This window comes from Monodon monoceros, unplaced genomic scaffold (genome assembly GCF_005190385.1).
Source record: "Monodon monoceros isolate NGI ecotype Baffin Bay Population unplaced genomic scaffold, NGI_Narwhal_1 Super_Scaffold_5, whole genome shotgun sequence".
NCBI lineage: Eukaryota > Metazoa > Chordata > Mammalia > Artiodactyla > Monodontidae > Monodon > Monodon monoceros.
Window position 1 is genome coordinate 27,672,202 of NW_021703782.1, and position 23,806 is coordinate 27,696,007.

At 39.1% G+C, this 23,806-nt stretch overlaps 1 protein-coding gene across 4 annotated transcripts in view; it reads left to right on the forward strand.

The window, feature by feature from the left end:
- FANCC (FA complementation group C) overlaps nucleotides 1-23,806 on the forward strand; it is a 263,659-nt gene that overhangs the window by 892 nt on the left and 238,961 nt on the right. The gene's annotated exons all lie outside the window — the stretch shown is intronic.

A 23,806-nucleotide genomic window follows, 5' to 3' on the forward strand; every position in this document is an offset into this window, starting at 1 on the left:
TGTTGGGGGGTGGGGGGGGGGTGGGGGGGGGGGGTGGGGTGGGGGTGGGGGTGGGGTCTCAAGGAAGGGAGTTCCCCAGAGCGGTGGGAGCTGGGGGCTGGCGTTTTGCTTCTCTCTGTTCATTGAGCCTAGGTTAGCTATGTCTTCTTAAAAGGACAGGAGCAAAGGTGAATTTCTTCGCCCTGGATCCGTGGGAGATGTGAAAATCTCGCCTTTTAAAATTCATCACCCTTTACAGCTGGCCACATGCTCTCCGCACCGCCCCCCTTCCTCAGGGCGCTGGGAGAGGGAGGCCAATTAGAGGAGCCCGGGGCGGGCTGTTACCCCTCGTACTCTGCGGGCTTTTCATGCTGTGAGGGGAGGAGGGTTCTGGTGGGCGATCATCTCTCGCACTAACTCACTTTTTTTGAATGAAAGGCCAAATAGCGTCCAAAGCCTTTGAGAGGTTATTTTTGGGGGGGGTCGGGGGTTGTGTTTGTTTAGCTTGCTTTTTTCGAATTTTTTTACGTGGGCGCGTTTACAACCATGAACCCTCTGTGGTCATGTTGTATGGGCTAGAAAAGTCGGGAGGGGGAAAAAGATTTGGAGTTTTTAAAACATCAGCAATTTGGGACCAGAATGTCAAATAAAGGCCAAGGAATTTTCAGCAAAGACCTGTATGTGCCTCTACGTTTGTCCTAATCTGAAATAGTTGGAAAGCTCCCGGGCACCTGGTTTCATTCTAACCTGTGTCCCATTTAATGCATCTTAACTGAGATGTTACTGAGTTATTTATCAGATGAGCAGGCACTTTTGGACCACCCAACTTCAGTTCTTTCTGGATGTCACTCACCTTTAGTGATGTGCAGCTCAGAACAGATTTTCATTACTCCCCTCATGAGAGGTGGAAAGGTTGTTACAAATGATAGAATTCACACTGTGTATTGGGGTCATTTATACATAAACTTATATAAAAATATATTCATTGTGACTTAATCCATTAAGCTTAAATCAAATTGATGTTTCAATCTAATGTACTGTGCCAGATTCACAGGGAAATAAGCCCTCATATACATTACTCATATACGTGTACAAGAAAGACTGCATCAAAAAAGAATTTGCTTTTCCTAGTTATATCAAAGGCCTCTTTCCCCCAGAGTAAAAGTTAGTTCCTGCTTCTTTAGAGTTGAGCTAAATTATACCTTGGTATATTATACATTTTAATTCATTCTTTTCATTATTTAGTCATATACCTCTTGATTTCTTGAAAAACGTTTACTAAGGCCCCAGAAAAGAAAGGCAAACTCTGTAGTGGAATATCTGCATTTTTTGTTCCGTTCTCTAATACGAAGCATTAACTTGATTGATTGGCTGGATGTGAAAGATGTGCTGCTGCTTGTATGTGAAACTGTGCATGTACATTTTAAATGGTACTTTTAACAAGTTCCATATTTCAGCAAGTAGTTCCAGTAACAATTATACAAATTTTGTATTTATGAAAACCAGTTACAGGGAGGCTAGCCTAGCCAATAGAAAGTTGGATTGATTATCCAGGCCACAGTGACAGCTGAGGAAATCTCACATCTGTGGCAGTTCCAGGTTGGTAGTGGCGGAGCCTCAAGTCAGGCTGGAAATCAGCACCAAATGGATTATTATTATTTTTTTAATTGCAGTATACTCGATTTACCAATATTGTGTTAGTTTCAGGTGTGCAGCATAGTGGTACAGTATTTTTGCAGATTATACTCCATTATAGATTATTACAAGATGATGGGTATAATTCCATGTGCTATACAGTGTATCCTTGTTGCTCATCTATTTTATATATAGTAGTTTGTATCTGTTAATCCCATACCCCTAGTTTGGCCCTCCCCCCCTTTCCTTTCCCCTTTGGTACCCACAAGTTTGTTTTCTACATCTGTGCATGTTTCTTTTATTGAATATACCTTCATTTGTATTATATTTTATATTCCATGTACACGTGATACTATACAGTATTTGTCTTTCTCTGTTTCACTTATTTCACTAAGCATAATATTCTCTAAGTCCATCCATGTTGCTGCAAATGGCAGTATTTCATTCATTTTTATGGCTAATGTATTGCATATATATACTACACATCTTAATCCAGTCATCTGTTGATGGGCACTTGGCTTGCTTTCATATCTCGGCTATTGTAAATAGTGCTGCTGTGAACATTGGGGTGGATGTATCTTTTCGAATTAGTGTTTTCATTTTTTCCAGAGACCGTACACAGGAGTGGATCATATGGTAGTTCTATTTTTAGTTTTTTAAGGAGCCTCCATACTGTTTTTCATAGTGGTTACACCAATTTACATTCCCACCAACAGTGTAGGAGGGTTCCCTTTTCTCTACATCCCTGGCAACATTTGTTATTTGTAGACTTTTTGATGATAGCCATTCTGACAGGTGTGAGGTGATACCTCATTGTGGTTTTGATTTGCATTTTTCTAATAATTAGCAATGTTCAGCATTTTTTCATGTGCCTGTTAGCCATCTGTATGTCTTCTTTAGAAAGATGTCTATTCAGGTCTTCTGCCCATATTTTGATTGGGTTGTTGGTTTTTTTTTTTTTTTAATTTATTTAGTTTATTTACTTTTGGCTGCATCGGGTCTTTGTTGCTGCGTGCAGGCTTTCTCTAGTTGCTGTGAGTGGGGGCTACTCTTCGTCGTGGTGAGCGGGCTTCTCATTGTGGTGGCTTCTCTTGTTGCGGAGCACAGGCTCTAGGCGCGCGGGCTTCAGTGGTTGTGGCTAGTGGGCTCTAGAGCATAGGCTCAGTAGTTGTGGCGCACGGGCTTAGTTGCTCTGTGGCATGTGGGATCTTTCTGGACCAGGGCTTGAACTCGTGTCCCCTGCATTGGCAGGCGGATTCTTAACCACTGTGCCACCAGGGAAGCCCAGGTTGTTTTTTGATGTTGAGTGGTAAGAGCTCTTTGTACATTTTGGATATTAACCCCTTGTCAGTTGCATCATTTGCAAGTATTTTCTTCCATTCTGTAGGTTGTGTTTTTATTTTGTCGATGGTTTCCTTTGCAGTGCAACAGCTTTAAAGTTTAATTAGGCCCCATTTGTTTATTTTTGCTTTTATTTATTTGCCCTAGAAGACTGATCCAAGAAAATATTGTTGCAACTTATGTAAAAATGTTCCACCTATGTTCTCTTTTAGGAGTTTTATGGTTTCGGGTCTTACGTTTAGGTGTTTAAACCATTTTGAGTTTATTTTTGTATATTGTGTGAGGGAATATTCTTATCTCATTGTTTTACCTATGGCTTTCCAGTTCTTCCAGCACGACTGGTTGAAGACACTGTTTTTTCTCTATTGTATATTCTTGCCTCCTTTGTCATAGAGTAATTGACCATTGGTGCATGGGCTCTGTATTCTGTTCCATTGATCATGTGTCTGTTTTTGTGACAGTACCATGCTGTTTTCATTACTGTAGCTTTGTAGTATAGTCTGAAGTCCAGGAGGGTTAAACCTGTATCTTGTATCTTACAATCTTGCTGGTTTCATTTATTCTAATAGTTTTCGGTGGAAAGTTTATATAGGGCTCTTTATATAGAGTATCATGTCATCAGCAAACAGAGACAGTTTTACCTCTTCCCTTCCAATTTAGATACATTTTATTTCTTTTTCTTGTCTTGTTGCTGTGGCTAGGACTTCCAGTAGAAGTGACGAGAGTGGGCATCTTTGTCTTATTCCTGAATTTAGCAGGGTTTCACCTTTTCACTGTTGAGTATTATGTTGGCTGTGGATTTGTTGTAAATGTCCTTTATTATGTTGAGATATGTTCCCTCCATACTCACTTTGATGAGGGTTTTTTTTGTTTGTTTGTTTTTGCGGTACGTAGGCCTCTCACTGTTGTGGCCTCTCCCATTGCGGAGCACAGGCTCCGGACGCACAGGCTCAGTGGCCATGGCTCACGGGCCCAGCCGCTCCGCTGCATGCGGGGTCCTCCCGGACCAGGGCACGAGCCCGCGTCCCCTGCATCGGCAGGCGGACTCTCAACCACTGTGCCACCAGGGAAGCCCTGATGAGGGTTTTTATCATGAATGGATGTTGAATTTTGTCAAATGCTTTTTCAGCATCTATTGAGATGATCATTTGGTTTTTGTCTTGTCTTTTGTTAATGTGGTGTATCATATTGACTGATTTGTGTATGTTGAGCCATCCTTGTGACCCTGGAATAAATAAAAATTGATTATTTAGGTGTTCCTGTATTGGGTGCATGTATGTTAACAAGTATAATATCCTCTTCTTGTACTGATCCCTTTATCATTATATAATGCCCCTTTAAAAAAATTATTTTATTGTAGTATAGTTGCTTTACAATGTTGTAAAGCAAAGTGTACAGCAAAGTGAATCAGTTATACATATACATATATCCACTCTTTTTTAGGTTTCCTTCCCATTTAGGTCACCACAGAGCACTGAGTAGAGTTCCCTGTGCTATACAGTAGGTTCTCATTAGTTATCTATTTTATAAATAGTAGTATGTTTATGTCAATCCCATGCTCCCAGTTCATCCCACCCCCTTGTCCACCCTTAGTAACCATAAGTTTATTTTCTAATCCATGACTCTATTTCTGCTTTGCAAATAAGTTCATCTGAACCATTTTTCTAAATTCCACATATAAGCAATATTATACAATATTTGTCTTTCTCTTTCTGACTGACTTCACTCTGTATGACAGTATCTGGCTCCATCCATGTCTCTGCAAATGGCATTATTTCGTTCCTTTTTATTTATTTTATTATATTATTTATTTATTTATTTGGCTGTGCCAGGTCTTAGTCACGGCACGCAGGATCTTCATTGCCGCGTGTGTGATCTTTGTTGCAGCATTGGGGTCTTTAGTTGCGGCATGGGGAATCTTTTAATTGTGGCATGGGGGCTCTTAGTTGCAGCATGTGGGATCTAGTTCCCTGACCAGGGATCGAACCCGGGCCCCCTGCATTGGGAGCGTGGAGTCTTAACCACTGGACCAACAGGGAAGTCCCTCGTCCCTTTTTAATGGCTGAGTAATATTCCATTGTATATATGCACCACATCTTCTTTATCCATTCCTCTATTGATGGACATTTAGGTTGCTTCCATGTCCTGGCTGTTGTAAATAGTGCCGCAGTGAACATTGGGGTGCATGCATCCTTTCGAATTATGGTTTTCTCTCGATATATGCCCAGGAGTGGGATTGCTGGGTCATATGGTAGCTCTATTTTTAGTTTTTTAAGGAGCCTCCATACTGTTCTCCGTAGTAGCTGTACCAATTTACATTCCCACCAACAATGTAGGAGGGTTATATAATGCCCTTCTTTGTCTTTCATTATAGCCTTTGTTTTAAAGTCTAGTATTTTGTCTGATATGAGTATTGCTACCCCCAGTTTCTTGTTGTTTCTGTTTGTATAAAATATCTTTTTCCATCCCCTCACTTTCAGTCTGTGTGTGACTCTGAAGTGAGTCTCTTGTAAGCAGCTTATAGATGGGTCTTGTTTTTTTTATCCAATCAGCCACCTTATGTCATTTGATTGGAGCATTTAGTCCAATTGACATGTAAAGTAATTGTTGATAGATATGTACTTACTGCCACTTTATTCCTTGTTTACCAGTTTTTTGTTTTTGTTTTTTTGTTTTTTGTAGTTCTTCCTTGTTCATTTCTTCTTCTTTTTTTCTTTTCTCCCATTGTGGTTTGATGATTTTCTTTTCTCCTATGCTTGGGTTCCTTTCTATTTGGTTTTTGTGTATCTATCATAGGTTTTTGATTTGTGGTTACCATGGGGTTCATATATGTTGACCCATAATTATATCTACTTGCTTTAAACTAATAGTCATTTAAATTCAAACATATTCTAAAAGGTCTACATTTGTGTTTCTGTTTGCTGTTCTGATTGGGTGATTTCTATTATTTTCATCTTCCAGATCACTATGTGTTTTTCTGTGTCATTTGGTCTGCTATCCATTGCTTCTAGAGTGCTTTTTAATCTCAGAAGTTGAACTGTTTTTGATAGGGTCTTCTTTATATTTTCTAGTTTCTTGTTAAAATGATCTGTGATGAGATCAATTCTCTTCCCGAATTCAGTTAGCATTTTTATTACCAATGTTTTGAATTTATTGTCTGGTAGGCTGATTATCTATGCTTCATTATTTATTTTTTCAGGGGTTTTCTCTTGCTCTTTCAACTGAGGGTAGTTTCTCTGCCTTTTTATCTTATGTAACTTCCTCTGTTTCTATGAATTTAGGTGAAACAGTTATATCTTGTGGTCTTGAAGGAGTGTTCTTATGTGGGGACATCCCGGTGTAGACTGCGTGTGCCCAGTGCCTCTGGTGTTAGGGCTGAATTTGATGTGGATGCCAGTCATGTTTTTCCTCAGAGTGTGCTGGCTGCTATCACTTTGGTAGGGGGTGTGGCTGATGATTGGGGAGCTAGAGTCTGTGTAGGGTGTAAGGCAGGACTTGCTCTCTGCTCAGTGGCTGTAGCCACCCTGTAAGGGGCAGCTTCTGCTCCCAGGTTGCTGAAGAGGATGCCCTGAATGTCGGACTGAAGCTGGCTCTGTTTTCTTTAAGTGTGTGTTTTTCCTTCTCCCTGCACTGGGGCCTTTGCCTCAAAGGAGGGGAGTACTATAGCAAATGGGACTTGTGTGCTTACAAAGACCTGATGTTCTGCCTTTGTAGGCATCTGCAGCTCTGCTCAGACGCAGCTCAAGGTGTGTCTTTTCCCCTGTTGTGGTTGTCCCAGATCTAGTGCTAGGTTGTTGTGTGGCGTGGAGTGGGCAGGGCCGGAGCATTCACTGAGCTGGGACTGGGGAGCACGGTTTGGTGGTTGGGGGAAGCAGTGGCATGTCTTTCAGAAGTCTGGGCTGCTTCTGTGGTGCTGTTTGAGTAAGCATCAACAATGGCCACTGCTGCCTCACCTGGACCACACCTTAGGCCCCCATGTCTCCTCTGTGTCCCTAGATCGAGTCTTTCCCCAGGTCCTGGCTACCCTAGATCCCATGCCAAGCATGGGATTGGTGTGGAGTGGGGAGTGTGGCAAGGAAGCAGCCGCTAGGGCAGACCTCTCTCCTCCCTGTCTGGTGGCGAGCCAGCACCCATGTACCTCTTACTAGTGGAGTCTTGGCTTCTCCAGTCTTTCTGTCTGTCCCAGCAGTTCTCCAGTCAGCCAAGGGGGTTTGTCTCCTCTGCATAGGTCCCACTCACTCCCCAGGGTAAGTGCCTGACCATGCCATCTCCATTTCCCTCTTAGTCCCATCCTAGGGGCACAGGTCCAACTGATGCTTTTCTTTCTGTCCTGCCCAATTATGTATGTATCTTTATTACAGCCTTGATTTAATAGGATTTCTTCTGCCAGTTTGCAGTTAGTTTTCCTTGAGAATTATTCCACACGTAGATGTGAGCTCCATGTCCTCTTATTCCGCCATCTTGATCCCCCTCCCTTAAATGGATTTATTAAATTTTATTTTAGGCTGGGGTATGTACATTCTCTCTTTTTGTTCATAGATCTTGAATGACTGATTTTTAATATGAAAAAACACCTATAGGGAAAGTGCACTGACTTTGCAGTCTTTTAATAAGAATGCAGTAGAAGTAGAGAAGGAAAAAGTTTAAAAATTTCATCAGAAAATTTAGATAACAAGGCAAATCTTGAGCATTTCTACTAAATATCAGACTTTTTTTTTTGGACTGATTTTGGAAGAGGCTTTGCAAAGTTATCTGGTACATTCTCTTAGGCTCTTCATAAACTCTGCTGCATGTGTAGATCTCTGTTAAGATCTCTAATATGGGAACATCTATAATCTTCCTGGTACCTTTCTCTAGTTACAGGAAGGTAGAGTTCATATGGAAATCACCTTTTGGAAACTATATCCTCATTTTCTAAATAATTAAGTGATTTTTAGTAAATTTAGTACATTTGGGGGATTGTGCAGTGATCACCACAGTTCAGTTTTAGAAGTTTTGCATCACCTTAACAAGTTTGCCCATGCGAGTTTTGTACTCAAACCTGGCGCTGGCTTTCAGCTTCAGGCAACCATTGATTTGCTTTCTGTCTCTGTTGATTAACTTTTTCTGGACATTTCCTATAAATGGATGTATAGAATAAGTGCTGTCTTGTGCTTGGCTTCATTTAGTATAAAGTTTTTGAGATTCATCCATGTTGTAGCATGTATCAGTAATTTGTTCTTATTTATTGACGAATAACCATTGTATGATTATACCACATTTTGTTTATCCATTCATCAGTTGATGGACATTTCAGTTGTTTTTACTTTTTGGCTATTATGAATAATGCTGCTGTGAGCATTCATGTGCAAGTCTTTGTGTGGACATATGTTTTCATTTTTCTTGGACAGATACCTATGAAGGAATTACTGGGTTGTATAGTAAGTTCATGTTTTAACTTTTTAAGAAATTGCCAAACTGTTTTCCAGTATGGGTGTATCATATCAAATTCCCACAAGCAGTGTATGAGGGTTTCAATTTTTCTATATCTTCACTTGTTATTGTGTCTTTTTTATAGCCATTTTACTATGAAGTAGTATCTCATATTGGTTTTAATTTGCATTTCCCCATTGGCTAATGATGTTGAACATATTTTCATGTTCTTATTAACTGTTGCTATGTTGTCTTTGAAATGTCTACTGAAATCTTTTGTCCATTTTTTGCACTGGGTTTGCCTTCTTACTGGCTGTAGGCATTCTTTGTATATTCTGAGTACAAGTCCATTATCAGATATATGTTTTATAAGTTATTTCAGTAAATATATTTTTTTACCCAGCTTGTTATCTGTTTTTTCATTTTATCCATGGTATCTTTTGAAATACAAAAGTTTTTATTTTGAGGAAGTCCAGTTTATCAGTTTTTTTTTTTTGGATCATTCTTTAGGTTTATGATAAATTTCTGTTAACTTTTGTGTATGGTATGAGGTATGAGTTCAAATTCATCTTTTTTTGTATATGAATATCCAGTTGTTCTAGCACTATGTGTTCAGAAAAAAGAAAGGACCTTTCCCCTTTTAATTGCCTTGGCACCTTTGTTAAAAATCAAGTGACCAGGGCTTCCCTGGTGGCGCAGTGGTTGGGAGTCCACCTGCCGATGCAGGGGACACGGGTTCGTGCCCCGGTCCGGGAAGATCCCACATGCCGCGGAGCGGCTGGGCCCGTGAGCCGTGGCCACTGAGCCTGTGCGTCCGGAGCCTGTGCTCCGCAACGGGAGAGGCCACAGCAGTGAGAGGCCCGCGTACCGCAAAAAAAAAAAAAAAAAAAAAATCAAGTGACCATAAATTATTTCGAGACTCTCATTTCTGTTTGAGTGATCTTTATGCCTCTTATTACACCAGCACCACACTGTCTTTATTATATGGTATCTTTGTAGTAAACTTTGAAATTGGGTAGTATAAGTCTTCCGATGTTTTTCTTCTTTTTCAAAATTGTTTTGGCTATTCTGGTTTCCTTACATTTCCATATAAATTTTAGCATCAGCTTGTCATTTTTTGCAAAAAGCCTACTGTGATGGATTTTGATAGAAATTGCATAGAATCTGGAGATCTGTTTGGGGGAGAATTGCCATTGCCATCTTAACATGAACATGGAATGTCTTTCTGTTTAAGATATTTAATTTCTCTTAGCAATGTTTTGTAATTTTCAGTGTACACGTCTTGCCCTACTTTCGTTAACTTTATTTTGAAGTATTTCATTTTTTTGTACTATTGTAAAATTATTTTTCAAATTTCGTTTTTGGATTGTTCATCAGTATGTAAAAATACAATTGATTTTTGTATATTTATCTTGTATCCTGCAACCTTATTTGATTATTACTGTAAGGTTTTTTGTGAATTCCTTAGAATTTTCTACATACAGTATCATGTCACTGTGAATACAGACAATTTTACTTCTTTGTATCTGGATGCCTTTAGGTTTTTTTTTTTCCTAGAATCTCCAATACATTGCTGAACAGAAGTGAGGAGAGTGGACATTCTTGTTCCTGATCTTACGGGGAAAACATTTACTCTTTTGTTACCAAATGGAACTTTGTGTGCCCGACGCACAGTAGCAGTCTGTGGCCTGTTAGAAACTGGGCCACACGGCAGGAGGTGAGCAGCGGACATGAGAGTTAAGCTTCATCTGTATTTACAGCTGCTCCCCATCGCTTGCATTACCACCTGAGCTCCACCTTCTGTCAGATCAGCAGCAGCATTAGATTCTCATAGGAGTGCAAACCCTACTGTGAACTGTGCATGTGAGGGATCTAGGTTGCGCAGTCCTTATGAGAATCTGATTCTTGATGATCTGAGGAGGAGCTGAGGCAGTGATGCGAGCACTGGGGAGTGGCTGCAAATACAGATTATCATTAGCAGAGAGGTTTGACTGCACAGAGACCATAATAAATCAATTGCTTGCAGACACATTAAAACACTAGCAGTGAGTGGCAAGTGAAAAGAAGCTCAGGGCTCCCACTGATTCTGCATTATGGTGAATTGTATAATTAATTCATTATATATTATAATGTAATAATAATAGAAATAAAGTGCACAATAAATGTAATGTGCTTGAATCACCCTGAAACCACCCCCCCTCACCTGGTCTGTGGAAAAATTGCCTTCCACAGAACTGGTCCCTGGTGCCAGAAAGGTTGGGGACTGCTGGTGAAGCTAAAGGTTTATTGGTTTTGATCTTTTCAAATCCAAAAAGAACCAACTTTTTGTTTCATTGATTTTACCTGTTGTTTTTCTGTGTTCTATTTCATTGATTTTCACTCTGATCTTTATTATTTCTTTCCTTCTGCTTGCTTTAGGTTTAGTTTGATGTTCTTTTTCTAGTTTCTTAAGGTAGAAGCTTAAGTTATTGATTTGAGACCTTTATTTTTTTTCTAATACACCTGTTCAGTTACAAGTTTCTCTTTAAGCACTGCTTAGGCTGCATCCCCCAAATTTTGATATGCTGTGTTTTTGTTCTCAGCTCAAGATATTTTCTAATTTCCTTTGTGATTTCTTTTTTGGACCCACTGGTTATTTAGAAGTGTAGGCCTAATTTCCAAATATTTTAGGATTTCATACATTTTTGTTATTGATTTCTAAATTTAAGTCCATTGTGGTCAGAACATGTGCTTTTTTTTTGTTAAGTATTTATTTATTTATTTGGCTGCGCCACGTTTTAGTTGCGGCATGCGAACTCTTAGTTGTGGCATGTGGGATCTAGTTCCCTGACTGGCGTTTGAACCTGGGCCCCCTTCATTGGGAATGTGGAGTCTTAGCCACTGGACCACCAAGGAAGTCCCCCAGAACATGTGCTTTTAAAATTTATTAAGGCCTGTTGTTTTGGCTGTATAACAACAAAACAACTGTATTTCTACCCAACAAGGTAAAGCTATCCTTACAAGTGAACAAATTTTACTCTCTCCCCAAATGAGCAAATGCACAATCCCAAGAGTCATTGTATTAATTGCTTACTATATTACTTTTCAAAATCAGCAGTAGTCCCACTGAATGTTCTGTTGCTTAAAGACAAAATTGTAAAGCTAACTTCTAACAACTTGTACATAAGATAAAAATGGGAAGGAAAGAGAAGGAAATTTTCTAACATATGTGTACATGTGAGTATATATATATATATATATATATATATACACACACACACACACACACACATATAATAAGCAAATAGAAAATATGCAAAACTACTTACAATCCTTTTCCTCTAGTTGACCACAGGGCTATAATTGATATCTGTGACTTCTTTCCACAACTTATTCCCTTATTTCCTTTGCCCTCAGCCAGAGCCTTAGATGGTTGGGGTTTTTTGCCTGGTAAATGAGCAGATCTGTATTCTTGAAGGATCTAGCTTCAGAGCCTTCTCTTGCTCTGCTCCCACTCAAAGCAGGCAGCTTACCCTTGACTCTATAGACGGGTCAAAATAGTACATGTGAATGTGATATATGTTGCCTCCAGAATTCAAAAAAATTATCCCACCATTGTGATTCTTTTCATGGTAGGTGATGCAAGGTAGAGAAACTTATATTTCACCCTGTAGAGGATACCTCGACATGCTCCAGATCAAGAATCAGCAAACTATGGCCTGTGGGTCTGATTCGGCCTGCTACCTGTTTTTGTGTGACCTGTGAGCTAAGAATGTGTTTTATATTTTTAAGTGTTTGAAAAAAAACCCAAAAAGAATATGTGACAGAATCCCTAAAGCCTAAAATATTTTGTACAGTGACATACATAAGTCATATTCTCACCAAAACCTACCTTTTGTAGGTAGCCAGTGGACTACCTACAAAGTGAGTGGTGAGAGTATTTAGCCTATTCATTTCTTGAACTATATGGATATTTATAGAAGAAGTTTGCTAACTTTTGCTTCAAACTATTAAACCCCATTTACTTCACTGAGGTGGGGGACCCATGAACTTTTGTGGGGTTTATCTCTCACCCACTTATTGGCATGTGTGTTAATAAGGCATCTAGAGTACTTGTTATTTCCTGTTCATCAGATGCAATCAGCATAATGTTCAAGTAGGAGACCAGTGTGATATTTTACGTACTGTCAGGACAAGTACTTCTGGCTCCTGCAGCCCACATGGCTTCCCCAGTGCCCAGCTCCTGTAGCTTGAGTGGTTCCTCCAGAGCACGGCTCCCCCACTGCCCAGCTCCTTGGACTTGTGGCTCCTCTGGCAGGCTCCTGGGCATGTGTGGCTTTTTTAGTGCCCAGTCCTATTGTGCACTACGGCCAGCAGCACCCAGTTGCCAGCAACTTAACCCATCATTCCCCTCAGGTGATTTTGTAACAGAGTGCCTCTGGTGAGACACCTCCTTGTGACCGTGGCACCCTACAGGGTAGGTATCTGGCAAGTTACAAAAGGTGGATTTCCACCTTTTGTGTTCTACCAGCACAGCACCCATAGACACTTCACTGTCATTCAGTGAGCCATGGCTGTGCCCTCTCCAACAAGATCTAGATCTTACTGCGTGCATGGTGGGTAAGGTGAAAGGGGGTGCTCTTCCTTGGGTGCTGAATTCTAGCACTAAAAGGTAGTGGGTCCTCTTTATATCTGCTATTCCTATATTCTTTAGTTTTTGTTTTTTTTTTTTTTTACTTTTGACTAGCTAATCCCTGGTTACTCTAGTCTCCTGTTATAGTGACTAATTGTTTATATTTGATTTTCTTTATTCAAATTACTGTGTGATTTCTCTCTCCTGATGGGACCCAGATTGATCCATTATCTTTGCTTCCAACCTTCTCAAGAGATAGTGAGTGGTGAGAGTATTTAGCCTATTCATTTTCTTGAACTGTGAAAGTAAAACCTTAGGGTTATTACCACTTCCATATCACAAAAGGTAGGTTTTGGTGAGAATGTGACTTACGTATGTCACTGTACAAAAGTATAGTGATGAATTGGGCTGTGTATTTCCTTTGCTTCTTTCAGGCCTCCAAAAATTAGAAATAGTACAGATACCAAGGGAAGTGGGGTTGGGGGTAAGAGGGAAGGGGAAGAGGAAGGGAATTCGTACTGTGGTCAGTGTTAATGGCATCCAGTGGGTAGGACCCCCAGATGGCATGACTTTACATCTGTCTGGCTATACTTCTTATTACCTTTTACCCCATGGTTTTCATTTTTCAGATTTTTAGGACTGTTGTTTTTTCATTTTCCTTTAGAGGCCCAACACTGATTTTGTAATACAGAATATATATGTTATATAAACATTTTGTGTAAATTTAATCTATTTTAGCATAATCTGAGATCTGGGGTCTGATACTCTGGTAACTACCAATAAGACAGTTTGAGACAGCTGTTTTTCACATACACACAATTATTCAGGTCAGGCATTATTTAAGAATTTGAGTTTGGCTCTATGATCCCTTACCTGGTCAGGTTTGAAGGTGCAGAACTGCTAAACTAATTTGCTTCTTTCATAGGAATTTGGATGTGCTATTTACCTTAATGACTTCCAACATCCTCCTGGGGCTGGTTCCTTTTTTGTTGTTGTTGTTTATTTAGAGCAATCACATTATAAGTCCTCCTTGTACTTAATCCTAACCCCATTTCTCTGATTTTGTTTGTACATTTATGTGCTGTATCCATAGATTTCCTTACCAAGCCCTGATTGCTTGATGATCACTTTTGGTCCTTATGCACTGTAATTTATACTGTTGTCTTATGTGTGTATGCTTTATTTCCACAACTCTTAGCGCTTCTTCAGGATTGTTGACCTTGCTGGGTGCCTACCCAGCATCCGTTCTTGCTTTTCTCCTTCCTAACAGGGCCTGGATTTTCTTTCAGAAGTCACCATTATATAGACTTCAGGGAACACGCATCTCACTACTAGCTCCTGCAGTAGACTCTGATTGGCTTAAAACAATCTGCCTTAAAATAGGCAATAAAATTTGCATGATCACGGGATGGACATAAGCTTAAACAAGTACAGCCTGAAAACATCTGAAGTCTTTTACTTGGGGGGATGCTGCAACAGCATCTCATCTATACTCTCTTTTTGGGTGGTATGGTGTGTAATGGGACTCCTGTAATGACTGAGCTATTTTGCTATCATGAGGGGAATAGGATGGAGGTAGATCAATCATGAAGTCTGCCCTGTCTCAGGATCTGCCAGTTTCTTTTTTTTGTCTTTTATAAAATTATGTATCTTTTGATTTAGTAGTACATGCAAGTGATATAAAATTCCCCAAAGTATAAAAACCTATTAAACAATTAACAAGTTGTCTTCCACAGAGCTTGCCACTGTAACTATAAGGCACATGTTTTCTCCATAAGGTGCGTCAGAGCCTTCTTGTGTTTAGTAATATTAGTTAGCACTTGAGCACTATGCTTGAGGGCCATTTTAAACAGCAAAGTCACCCACAAAAAGCATAAAAATGTAAAAAATACGACACTAAACAGACCCCAGAGTAACATTTGTTTATAGTATGAGCAGTGAACAAGAAGGCAGAGAGACATGTTGTTGGACCTCAGTCAGCTAAGAATGAGTGTACAGGGTGACGTAGATTTTTTGCTGTTCTGTGTATATCCGCAAATGAACACAAAAGTTCAGTGGATATTGATTTTGGGGTTACAGGAAGATTATATTGAGTAGATGAATTCACAAATGCAGAATTAGTGAATAGTGAGGGTGGATTTCCTTAATAATATCCCTTGGCAGTCTCTCCTAATAGTACACAGAATGTTGCTCCATTCTTTTAAATAGTTACATTTTATTCAGTTTGTAAATGCAACACGATGGATTTAGATTAATTTTTTTGTTGTTGCAAACAATGCTACCAGAAATATTCACATACATGTCATTTTGCACATGTGTAACTATAATTGTAGTATATATTTCTAGAAATTGGATTGCCAAATCAAAGTATATGTGAACTTTTCTTTCTTTTTTTGTGGTATGTGGGCCTCTCACTGCTGTGGCCTCTCCCATTGCGGAGCACAGGCTCCGGATGCGCAGGCTCAGTGGCCATGGCTCACGGGCCCAGCTGCTCCGCGGCATGTGGGATCTTCCCGGACTGGGGCACGAACCCGTGTCCCCCGCATCGGCAGGCAGACTCTCAACCGCTGCGCCACCAGGGAAGCCCAAGTTTTCATTTTTTTAATTGAGGTATAATGACATATATTAGTTTCAGGTATACAACATAATAATTCAATATTTGTATATATTGCTAAATGATCACAATAAGTCTGGTTAATATTCGTCACCATACATAGTTACAGAATTTTAATTTTCTTGTGATGAGAACTTTAGATCTGTTCTCGTAGCAACTTTCAAATATGCAGTACAGTATTACTAACTATAGTCATCATGCTGTACATTATATTCCCATGACTTATTTATTATATAACTGGAAGCTTATACCTTTTGACTTCATTCACCTATTTGGCCTGTTACAGTCCCCTGCTCCCACACTGTGGCAGCCACCAACCTCATCTCTATATCAATAAGTTCAGATGTCAGTGAGACCAAACAGTATTTGCCTTTCTCTGTCTGACTTATTTCACTTAGCATAATGTCCTCAAGGTCCATGTATGTTGTCACAAATGGCAAGATTCCATTCTTTTTTATGGCTGAATAATATTCCACCGTATATATGTACCACATACTCTCTATTCATACATCTATCAGTGGACACTTAAGTTGTTTCCATATCTTGGCTACTGTAAATAATGCTGCAGTGAACATAGGAGTGTATATATCTTTTTAAGTTAGTGTTTTTCTTTTCTTCAGTTAAATACCCAGAAGTGGAACTCTTGGATCATATGGTAGTCTCCATAGTGTTTTTCATAGTGGCTGCATCAATTTACATTCCCACTAACAGTGCACAAGGGTTTCCTTTTCTCTGCATCCTCATCAACACTTGTTATTCCTTGTTTTTTTTTTTTTTTTTTTTAATAATAGCCATCCTGACGGGTATGAGATGATACATCATTATGGTTGTGATTTGCTGTGATTTGGCTGTAATTTGGCTGTGATTTGCCCTGATGATTAGTCATGTCGAGCAATTCATGAACCCTTGGCCATCTGTATGTCTTCTTTGGAAAAATATCTGTTCAGGACCTCTGCCCATTTTTTAGTTGGGTTGTTTGTTTTTTTGATGTTGAGTTGTATGAGGTTATATATTTTGGATATTAACTCCTTATTAGATATATGATTCACAGATATCTTCCAATCAGTAGGTTACCTTTTCATTTTGATGATGGGGAAGCTTCACTATGGGAAAACTTTTAGTTTGATATCGCACCATTGTTTATTTTTGCTTTTGGTTCCTTTGCTTTTGGAGTCCAATCCACAAAAAAATCACTAAGACCAATGTCAGTGAAGTTACTGCCTATGTTTTCTTCTAGGAATTTTATGGTTTCAGGTCTTACATTCGAGTCTTTTTTTTTCCCCTTCCAGTTTTATTGTGATATAATTGACATAACAGCTCTGTAAGTTTAAGGTGTACAGCATAATGATTTGGCTTACATACATCATGAAATGATTATCACAATAAGTTTAGTGAATATCCATCATCTCATATGGATACAAAATTTTTAAAAAAAATCTCTTTCTTGTGTTGAGAAATCTTAGGATTTACTTTCTTAACTTTCATATATAACATATAACAGTGTTAATTATATTTATCATGTTGTACATTACATTCCTAGGACTTATTTATCTTTTTTTGTAACTTTTTTTTGAAGTATAGTTGATATGCAATATTCTGTAAGTTTCAGGTGTACAACATAGTGATTTGCAATTTTTAAAAGTTTTACTCCATTTATAGTATAGTTATTATAAATTATTGGATATATTCCCTGTGTTTTCCTGGTACTTATTTATCCTATAACTGGATGTTTGTACCTTTCGATTGCTTTCATCCAATTCCCCTTTCCCCCCACCCCCTGCCTCTGGTAACCACAAACCTGATCTCTTTTTCTATGAGTTTGTTTGATTTTGAAGTATAACTGATCTATAATACTATGTTATTTCCCATTACACAACATAGTGATTTGGTATTTCTGTACATTTCAAAATGATCACCACTATAAGTCTAGTTACACTGTTATCATATAAAAATATTACATAATTACTGACTATATTCCCCACACTGTACATAGCTATCTTATCTATCTATCTATGATTATTTTAAGTTGTTGATCTCTTAAGCTCAAACACATTTTAACAACCCTGCATTTTTAGTGTTTTGACATCATATTTTACATCTTTTTGTTTTGTGTATCCCTTAACTACTTATTGTGGATATAGATGGTTTTACTGCTTTTGTCTTTCAACCTTCCTACTATGTTTATACATGGCTGATTTGCTACCTTTACTGTATATTTGACTTTACCAATGAGATTTTTCCTTTTGTAATTTTCATGTTTCTAGTTGTGGCCGTTGTTTTGCATGGAGAAGTACTTTTTTTTTTTTTTTTGGTGGTACGTGGGCCTCTCACTGTTGTGGCCTCTCCCGTTGCGGAGCACAGGCTCTGGATGCGCAGGCTCAGTGGCCATGGCTCACGGGCCTAGCTGCTCCGCGGCATGTGGGATCTTCCCAGACCAGGGCACGAACCCGTGTCCCCTGCATCGGCAGGCGGACTCTCAACCACTGTGCCACCAGGGAAGCCTGAGAAGTCCTTTTAATATTTATTGTAAAGCTGGTGTGGTGCTGCCGAACTCTCTTAGCTTTTTGTTGTCTGTAAAACTTTTGATCTCTCCTTTAAATCTGAATGAAAGCCTTGCCAGGCAGAGTATTCTTGGTTGTAGGTTTTTCCCTTTCATCACTTTAAATATATTGTGCCACTGCCTTCTGGCCTGTAGAGTTTCTGCTGAAAAGTAAGCTGATAGCCTTATTGGAGTTCACTTGTACTTATTGATTTTCCCTTTCTGCTTTTAATAGTCTCTTTATCTTTAATTTTTGCCATTTTAATTACAGTGTGTTGTTGAGTTGATCCTGTTTGGGACTCTGTACTTTCTGAACCTGGATGTCTGTTTCCTTTCCCAGGTTAGGGAAGTTTTCAGCTATTATGTCTTCAAATATGTTCTCTATCTCTTTCTTGCTCTCTTCTCCTGGGATCCCTGTAATGCTATTGTTAGTATGTTTGAGGTTTTCCCAGAGGTCTCTTAAACTGTCCTCATTTCTTTTTATTCTTTTTTCTTTTTTTCTGTTCAGCTTCAGTGATTTCCACTACTCTGTCTTTCAGCTCGCTGATCCATTCCTCTGTCTTCTAATCTACTATTGATTCCTTTTAGTGTATGTTTCTTGTTTTTTTTAAAAAAAAATTTATTTATTTATTTATTTGGCTGCATCGGGTCTTAGTTGCGGCACACGGGATCTTTGGTGCAGCATGTGGGATCTTTCGTTGTGGCATGCAGGTTCTTCATTGTGGCATGCGGGCTTCTCTCTAGTTGTGGCATGTGGGTGGCTCTCTAGTTGTGGCGCATGGGCTCTCTAGTTGTAGTGCGTAGGCTCTAGAGCATGTGGGCTTAGTTGCCCCGTGGCATGTGGGATCTTAGTTCCCTGACCAGGGGTCGAAACCACGTTCCCTGCATTGGAAGGTGGATTCTTAACCACTGGACCACCAGGGAAGTCCCATATTTTTCATTTTAGTTATTGTATTCTTCATCTCTGCTTGGTTCTTCTTTATATTTTCTAACTCTTTGTTAAAAACTTCTAACTTCTCAATCTGTTCATCCAATTTTCTCTTGAGTTGTTTGAACATCTTTACAATCATTACCTTGAACTTTCTATTGAGTAGATTGTCTGTCTCCACTTTACTTAGTTTTTCTTCTGGGGTTTTATCTTGTTCCTTCATTTTGAACATATTCCTCTGTTGCCTCATTTTGTCTAATTTGCTGTTTTTATTTCTATATATCTGGTAGATTGGTTATATTTCCAAACCTTGGAGAAGTGGCCTTTTGTTGGAGATGTTCCGTGTGTCCCAGCAGTACACTTTTCTCTTGTCCCCAGAACTGTACTGTCTATGGATGCCCTCTGTGTGGGCTGTATGGGTCATCCTGTTGTGGCTGGCTGACTACTGTGGGCACACTGGTAGAAGTGGCTAGTCCTGGTCCAGTTGGTTGCCAGGTCTGGCCTTGTGTGGAGGCTGCCAGCCACTGGTGTGTGGGACTGGGTCTGGCATTGTTGGCTGCATGGCCAGAGGAGTCCCAGTCCTGGTGCTAGTATGCTGGTAGCTGGGGCTGGGTCATGAAGTGGCTGGCTACAGAGCCCTGGGGGTCCCAGAACTAGTGTCAGCCTGCCTGGGTGGGGCAGTGGTCCCATGGATCCCAGGGTTGGTGTCTCTCCATTGGTGGGTGAGGCTGGTCCTGGCTCTAGTGCTCGCCCACTGGGAATGAGGCCATGTCCCAGGGTCTCTGGCTGCAGGGCCCTGGGAGTGTGCTGGTGTGCTGGGCTGGATCCTGTGCCTTCTGGTGATCAGGGCCAATCCCAGGGCTGCTGTGGGCTCAGGGGCTTAGGGCAGCAGGTCTCCTGGTGGGTGGGGTTGTGTCTCTGCTCTGCTAGTTGTTTGGCCCGAGGTGTTCCAGTTCTGCTGCCTACAGGCTGGTGGGTGGGCCTGGGTCTCAGCTCTAATAAACTAGAGGAGTGATTCCAAAATAGTGCTTATCAGCAGCATTGTCCTCCAGGTAGAATGAGCTTCCAAAAATGGCTGCCACCATTGTCAGTATTAACAGGGTGAACTCCATTTGCCTCCTGCCTCTCCGGGAAGCTCTCCAAGATCAGCAGGTGAGTCTCACCCAGGCTCCTTTCCAATTACTGCTTCTTCCCTGGGTCCCAGAGTGTGTGAGATTTTGTGTGTACCCTTTAGGAATGGAGTCTCTATTTTGCACAGCCTTCTGGCTTTCCTGAAAATAATCCCCTCTGACGTTCAAATCCAAATGTTCTGGAGGCTTGTCTTCCCAGTGTGGGACCCCCGAGCTGGGGAGCCTGATGAGTGTCTTGGATCCCTCGCTCCTTGGGGAGAACTTCTGTGCAACTGTAATTATTTTCCCATTTGTGGGTTGCCTTCCCCAGGGGTATGGGTCTTGACAATACTGCATCTCTACCTCTTCTGCCCTCCTCTGCGGTTCTGTTATATCTTTAGTTGTAGAAGATCTTTTCTGCTAACTTTCTGTTTTTTTCTCATCAGTAGTTGCTCTGTAAATAGTTGTAATTTTGGTGTGTCTATGGGAGAAGGTGAGCTCAAGGTCTTCCTACTCTGCCATCTTGGCCACTCCCTTACATTCAAGTCTTTAATCCACATTGAGTTAATTTTGTGTATGGTGTAAGACGGTGGTCTAGTTTCATTCTTTTGCATGCGACTCTCCAGTTTTCCTATTTGTTGAAGAGACTATCCTTTATCCATTGTATGTTGTTTGCTCCTCTGTCATAAATTAATTGCTCATGTATGTGTGGGTTTATTTCTGGACTTTCAGTTCCATTGATCTATATGCCTGTTTCTGTACCAGTATCATACTGTTTTGATTTTATTAGCTTTGTAGTATAGTCGGAAATCAGGGATTTTAATACCTCCAGCTTTGTTCTTCTTTCTCAAGATTGTTTTGGCTAGTTAGGATATTTTATGGTTACATACAAATTTTAGAATTATTTGTTCTAGTTTTGTGAATATGCCATTGGAATTTTGATTGGGATTACATTGAATCTGTATATTATTTTGGGTAGAATGGACATTTCAACAATATTAATTCTTAGCTTCACTTGCAACTAAGCACAGCCATGTGATTCTTTAGCCAATAGGTTTTAAGCAGGTTACTTCTAGGTAGAAACATTTAGTAGTAGATGAATGACCTAGCTGTCTCTCTTCCCTGCAGTGGTGATTATGGATGCCAGGTGCTAAGATGTCATAGCATCTGTCATCTTGGGTCCACAAGTGAGTAAGCAGACCACTTTCATGCCCTTCATCTCCCACACAGGCATTGAACATACAGCATGAGCAAAAACTTACCATAGCATAATTTATCTTATTTTGATGAATAAAGTTAGGTTTCAGTTACTAGAAACCGAAAGCATTCTAAGTGATATAGTTTATAATTACTTGTGTATGTGATATACACAGTGTATGCAGATTATACATTCAGACTGATTTGTAAGACTTATGCTTGTTTGAAGAAATCATTTGTACTTAACCCTAGCTTTCTGAACTTGGGGTACTCAAACATGACCTTGTAAAACATGGATTGTGATGATTCTTCAGCCTATCCCTGCAAATCAGCATTTATAACAAAAGGCTATATAGAATGTGTATTTGGACATTTCCAGTTTCTAGTGAGACTCATTTTTGCTTTTATTTGAAGCTGTTAGCTGGGTATCTGTAATCATAGGCCTTGAGAGTAACCTTGTGTTAGTGGTATAACAGTATGATATTTTATTTATCAAGTGGTATTTTCTGCAGTATTTGGCACACCACAGAAAAATATCCTGTTTCTGATTCTGATCAGCACCATTAGACTTCTTAGTCATTATACTAAAAATGTTGGCAAAGCTAGTGAAAGTTTTGCTTGCTGATAAGTATTTTGATGAATTGGTATTTTTTTGAAACTGTGCAGCCAGTTTTAGAAGTAACACACATAAAAATACTTTTATATGAAGTACTGTAATACGAATGACTTTATTTTTAAATTGCTTGATTATAAATTAAGATAAGTGCAGTGAACAATGTCTTGAATTTGGTAGTGACATTCCTTTGGAACTATATTAAAAGCTAGAAATTTATTTCATTATATGAAAGATCTGTATTTCCATTTAGTTCTATAAGTGTATACAGTACACATTTAATATATGGCTAATACTGCACTAAGTTCTTTAAGTTTTAAAATAATTTGTCTAATTTCTTTACCTTTAAAATAATATGAGTTTTTAAAGAATTATCTTTTTTTGAGACAAAATAGTTAAAATAAGACAAGTGTTTGAAAATACTGTTATATTTGATTAGAACAATCTTCGGTTATGTTGTTTTGTGGCCACAGTAGCTATGAGTATCTGACTATACCTTAATTATTTTTTGAAACAGATTGACTGAGGTTTTATTGATAGACAGTGAGCTACAGATCGGTCAAAACACATCAAATTGTACTCTTTAAATATGCATACATCCTTGAAACCATCACCACAATTAAGATAATGAACATGTATATCGTACCTTCAAGTTTCCTAGTGCTCCTTTGTCATCCTCTCCCCTGTTCCACTCTACCCCTTCCCCCATTCCCAGGCAATCACTAATCTGCTTTCTGTCACTGTAAACTAATTTGCATTTTCTAAAATTTTATACAAATTGAATCAGATGATATCTACTCTTTTTTTCTTTTTTTTGGTCTTTTTTCACTTAGTATAATTGTTTTGATAATTGTGTTATATAGCATGTATTACTAGTTCATTTTTATTGCTGAGTTGCATTTTATTGTTTGGATATAGCACAGTTTATCTTTCTCCTTTTCATGGACATTGGGTACTTTCCATTTTTTGTCTATACAAATAAAATTGTTATGAATATTTATGTACAAGTCTTTCTATGAACATAGCTTTTATTTCTCATGGGTAAAAATCTAGGAGTGGAAGAGCTAGATTGTAGGGTAGGTGAAAGCTTAACTTTTTAAGAAGTTGCTGCTGTACACCTGAAACTAACACAATATTGTAAACCAGCTATACTTCAATAAAAAAATTGCTAAGTTATTTTCAAAAGGGGTTATACCATTTTATATTCCCACTTGCAATATATGAGAGTTTCTAGTTGCTCCACATCTTCACCAATACTTGGGATGGTCAGTCTTTTTAATTTTAGCCCTTTTAATGGGTTTGTAGTGATATCTCACAGTCATTTTAAATTGCACTTCTCTAGTACAAGTCCTTTTTCAGATACCTGATTTGCAAATGTTTTCTTCCCAGTTTATGGCTTCCCTTTTTATTTTTATAATGGTATCTTTTGAAGAACAAGAAGTTTTAATTTTGATGAAGTCCAGCTTAGCTCTTACATTTTAGGTCTATGATCCATTTTGAGTTCAGTTTTTATGTATTGTATGAGGAAAGAGTTCAGGTTCATTTTTTTATGTACCTTTCCGGTTGTTCCATACTTTAAAGATTATTCTTTCCCTGGTGAATTGCTTTGGAGCTTGTCAAAAATCACACAGTATATGTGTGGCTCTATCTCTGAACTCTTTTTTCTGTTCCATTGTCTATATACATGTCTATATGCCTTGATTACTATAGCCTTTTGATAAGTCTTGAAATTAAGTAGTGTAAGTCCTCCAACATGGTTCTTTTCAAAGTTGTTTGGCTATTCTAGGTTATTTACATATACATTTTAGAATTAGCTTGTTCATATCT